We start from the raw sequence: 5,574 nt of genomic DNA, 5'->3' as shown, positions 1-5,574 counted from the left end.
TCTCTCTCTCTCTCTCTCTCTCTCTCTCTCTCACACACACACACACACACACACACACACACACACACACACACACACACACAGATAGTTAGATACATGTGTAGATAGATAGATGGATAGATAGACAGATAGATGGATATGCAGACAGGAAGAAAGATGCCTAATATAGTTTGTGTCTGTTCTGTTACTGACGTAACTAGCCGGATTCTAACCTTTTAAGACAACTGGCTACACAGACCCTGCTGTGATGGAGATGGTTGCGATACACGGTGTGTGTGTGTGTGTGTGTGTGTGTGTGTGAGAGAGAGAGAGAGAGAGAGAGAGAGAGAGAGAGAGAGAGAGAGAGAGAGAGAGAGGACTGTATGAAATTAGATCAAGATAATGATAAGGAAAAAAAGAAAGGGATAAAGGAAAGATGCGAAGAAAGAGGGTGAGAGAAGGACAGAGGGTGACCATTTTGCCGGGTCATTGAGGGAGAGAGGTAAAGTATGGGAGAAGAGGTGGGTGAGGGAATGCAATGGAATACAAAGAACAACAAACTGCAACAGACCTTATGGTCCTCTCGAGGCTGCTTGTTACAGATTAGACTATGACTACGAGATCGATCTAATTCTACATGCTGAAGGATAAGGATAGTAAAACAAGAAGGCTTCCCCCGCCTTCAAACATTCCAGTTGAAACTGGTAGGAAAAAGTGAGAAAGGGCACCATGAAGCATTGAAAACTGACTTGGAAATTTCATAGGAAAAACAGAAAGGGAAAAGTTACGCTCTATAAGCTACCTGTATAAGCTATCTGTAAGAGAAAGTAAAAAAGTAAAATGAGTATTCAAATTAATAATTAAATAAGGCATGGCTTTATGCACGGGTACGGTGAGTTAATGGGGCGTCTAAAGACTTGGAAATTGCACAATGCGGTGTGGATGTTCAGGGGTGGTGCGGCAGCCTAGCCTGGCACTTTTAAGGTGGGCAGCAGTCAGTCAGGCCCCAGCTCCAGTCACTCCACTAAGACAAAGACCTTTCCCATGCAGGACAAGTACACAAGTTACCTCCTGAAGCAGTGACCCCTTGTATATTAAAAAAAATCTCAATGGTGGTCACTTTACTGACAGAGACCCTCAGTGATCCACCGCTCATCACAGGTCGAAAGTAAGAGTAGTGACCATTAACTCAGGGCTATCTGTGCAGATCCTAGTCTGTGCTTATACTACTTTATGGTGTTTGCATTTAATAAATTGATAAATATATACTGACACAACACGATGCTATGTACAGGTATGGCAAGTTTACGAAGTGTCTTGTAGAGGGGAATGAACTTACGCATAGCTCTCAGAAGTAAGTTATTCGGACAGAAACAGAGTCAGCTGAGGATTTTCATAATGTTTGTAACCTTTTTATAGATATTTTATAGTATGTAAATATAGTATGTAAGTAGTTGTAAGTGGTTGTAAGCAGTTGTAAGTAGGATCCAAGTAGGGCATCAAAGCCCAGTGTTATGTCTAGGATGAGAGGATTATTGTGTCTACCTTGAGTGATTCATGCCTCTGTGATCGGGACCACCACCCTAGCCAGATGAGAGCCGGTGATCAGTAGCTGTCTATACGGGTCTGGGGAAGGACACGGAGTTGTTCGGTGTCACTGTATATTGATTCAAGACGGTGTTTAATATATTGTCAGAAAACTACAACAAGACTTTGCATTCACCTGCAAGTGACGTAAAGGGGGCCATCGACAGATTTAACATTTGGTGGAAAGCAAGTGGGATAATAGTGAATTACGTCTTCTGTGGGCCGGTTTAGCTGTGTCTGTCTTCCCACGCTACTGTCGCTGCTGTTCTTCCCACGACGACACACAGCCTATCTCCGCCCTAGCCTCCAGCCCTGTTTGCAGTCTTGGTGTGGAATCGTTCTGGCAGTTTTTATGTAATTTTAGGAATTTCCTCCACATCAACACCCCACCTATCACCACGCCACTACAGCCAGTGAGCCACGCAAGGCTCCTGCTCCTATCAACCTACAACCTGCCTTTGCCTGCCTGTGTTCCTGTCCAACCTGCTGTAACGGTTAGTTTCAGCACCCACAAACTCCACCCCAGACCCCACTCCAGGAAGCAGCCCCCAACCACCGCCCGATGCCGTTACGTCATCGTTTTCCCCACCCACCACACACACCGACGTCACCCAGGGAGCGTGGCCAGTCACACCGAGCTACGTCACAGTCTCGTGCTCCTATCAGCTTCTCGGTCTGCCCAGTGGTGAGCCGCACCCAGTGACGTCATGGACACTTCCACCTAATCACGAGGAGACGAGAGCCTCACTTTTTCTTAAGCCTTGGGACAGACTGCATCTCTCTACAAAGTATTTCCCACCTGCATTTCCATGCAATTCCTCATTCCATCACATTGATTAATCCCTTTCTACAGAGAAGCCAAGCTGTCTCTATAGATTGTAATATTTTCACCATTTACTCTCATCCATACATTGCATTTTTGTCCCTCATTTTTCATTCAGTCAGAATTTTTTGTTCACTCACTCCTACTTCATCCCATTTTCTCCCACTTATACTCAGCTGTAAATAACGCATTCATTTTCACTCATATTCATTGTATATAAATCATTTCTTCACAGAGTACAAATATTTTAATTTATTTATTCTCATTTATTCATCCATTTGTTCATTTAGTTTTATTTGCTTACTTCCTACTCTGTTAATGTCTTTTTTTAAAAGGGTAGATCTCTCACCTATTGAACCTGACGGTAATAAAGACAACACTGTATGTAGTGATAATGTAAATCTTCGCAGTGGCAGATCTTATACCAAACCAACCGTAAGTTCCCTACCTGTTTCTAGTACACCTGTTACTCCTACCCTAAATCCAGATATATTAACTCCAGATACTCTATCATCTTCTCCAACTGATTCTCCTGAAACCACTCAGTCTTCTCCACAGTCTTTATCTCTCCCTACTACTACACATACACACACACCACTACAGCCACGACACTTCCTTCCCACACACCGTCTCAGTTCACTACCTTGCCTACTTCCTCACTTTCGCGGTCTCACCCTCTTCTTACGATGGCGACTCAGAACCCTCCACCTCCCCAATCCATATATTTAGATGATGTGAATAGACCCAAATTTTCAGGAGAGGATAGTAATGTTTCGATTTACGATTTCCTCAGAGAGGTCGAAAACGACCTTCATAATTGCCAGATTGTAACTGAACCCTTGAAAGTTTCATATCTTCCCAGTCGACTCCATCATGGCAGATCATTAATAGGAGCCGCTGTTCGTGCGGGGCACTTCGAAGATTGTCAAACGTTTGACACGTTTAGGCAACGGCTTATTCAATACTGTTGCCAACATTCCAATTCTGCGTCCCTTATAGGATTAACTAATCTCCTCAAGCAAATGCAGGAAGACATGAAGGTACCTCCCCAACATGCAAAAGTAATTGAGGCAGCCGCTACTATGAGGGCGACGAGTTCAGAGCTGCGCCATTTATTCCGTGGTACTCAATGGGTAACAGAACACAACAGGGAGATCATGATTACATTTAATGATTTTGCAGACTTGTTCGGTTACTTTAGATTTCTCAATTGGCTTTCGGACTCCCCAAAACAAATTGCAATACAAGTTGGCTACCAGGAGACAAAATAGTGGATGTTAGTAAAACAATCGTTGAGAGGTCAGGAACAGACTTCACTCGCCAGGTCGATTCTTACATTTCACCCTCTCCCTCTGCAGGTGGTACTGCGAGAGTACTACACACCAGCATCACTTCATCTGATTCCTCTCGTTCACGGGCAACTACAAGAACCAAACCTAGTAATCGGTCTCACTCACAATATCGTTCACCTTCTAGCGGTCGTGACAATTCAATTCTGCGATGAAGCAAACAATTCTCAATTGCGTGCTGGCACTGCGGTAATGTAGGTCATAGAGAATCTAGCTGTGCACGCAAAGAAAGACGTTTTCGCTCACGGGAACGCCCGCTTGCACCTTCGCGGTCCCGACGTCTAACTTGCAAGTACCATAAGAATAGCACAACTCACTCCACGGACGAGTGTCGTTACCTTAAGAGCCGTCAGTCGGGGGAAGACGAGCTCTCGAATCGGAGAAATGTAACCTAACAGTAGAAGATCCTCTGGTGTCTGAAAATAAGGTAACAGAAAATCAACTCCCCATTCGTCAGGTAGGACCTATAACATCTTCAGGCTTAGTCATTCTAGGATGGAGTGAAGGGGTACAAAGCTCTTTCTTTATGGACAGCAGATCTATGGTAAATCTAATCTCAGATACCTCTTTAAAAAACATCAGGAAAATAACTAGAAGAGTTGGGCTCCTCGAACCACCTGACATTCGCCTATGCGGTGTGGATGGTTCAGAATTTCAGGTCAAAGGAAAGATCACACTAGAAGTACAACTTGATAAAGCCTTAAGACCTTTTGACGTAGAGTTTCATGTCACTAATGATCTTAGGTATCCAGCGAACACTCTCATTGGCTTTTCGACAATGGCCCAAGAAGCCATTGCTCTCCTCCCTGCTTCTCGTTGTGTACATGTCAATGGTTTCCCAATATCTAGTATGGAATATCCACGTCCGTTACTTTCCCAAACCGACTCAGTTATTAAGTCTCACATGATTCCAACAGTAGTCAAGAGTAACCAAATACACACGCCGTTACCTGAACAGCCAGGTACACTACCATCTAGTACTACATCCTCTGAGCATTCAATTATAGATCGTATCAACCCCTCTGACAGTGGCACACTCGCCGACTCAGACACGTCTCATTTAACTACCTCAGATAGTGTGATTGATGTTTTACAACACGCAGAGATAAGACGTGCAGTAACAAATCAGTGCACAATTTTGTTGCTGCACAAGTTTACCAAAGTCTCTGTTCGTGTTGTGGGTGCGAAAGCAGGAGTGGATGTACTAACCTTACCTGAGACATGTTGTATGAATGGCTTAGCTTATGAGTCAGCATTGTGTACGGTGCTGGAGGATGGTTTATGCTACTTGTATATTGCAAACACAACAAATGCCGCTTCCTTACGAACAGGAACTCAGATTGGCGATTTCTTGGTATACCCAGCAGCCGTACGTGTGTGCCAGGATTTCCCATACCCTGTTGCTGATGTGTGCTCAGTTGCTCAGTCCACCAATATTCCATCTAATCTTGAATCTCATGTGAAACAAAGTGATTTCCCGGAACACCGACTTCAATTAATTAATCTCTTGGGAGACTATCGCGAAGTAGTAGCCCTACCCGGTGAGAATATGGGCAAGAAATTTGGTAAAGTATAATATTACATTACAGCCAGGTGCTCAGCCAGTATATATACCTGCCTACAGTTTACCACATAGCCAACATCAACAAGCCAATCGTCTTATTCAGGACATGTTCGATAATAAGGTCACTGAACACTCTGATAGCCCGTGGAACAGCCCACTATTTCTGGTTCCAAAGAAAGGTGGTGAGTTACGACCAGTCATAGATTACAGACGCTTGAATGCACTGACTGTCCCAGAGAGATTTCCAATTCCTGTACTCACTAATTTGCTGG

Source organism: Coenobita brevimanus, chromosome 7 (assembly GCF_032717465.1).
Source record: "Coenobita brevimanus isolate Jiangsu-jjx chromosome 7, ASM3271746v2, whole genome shotgun sequence".
Lineage (NCBI taxonomy): Eukaryota > Metazoa > Arthropoda > Malacostraca > Decapoda > Coenobitidae > Coenobita > Coenobita brevimanus.
The sequence above is the reverse complement of the archived record's forward strand: the minus strand, read 5'-3'. Positions refer to the sequence as shown.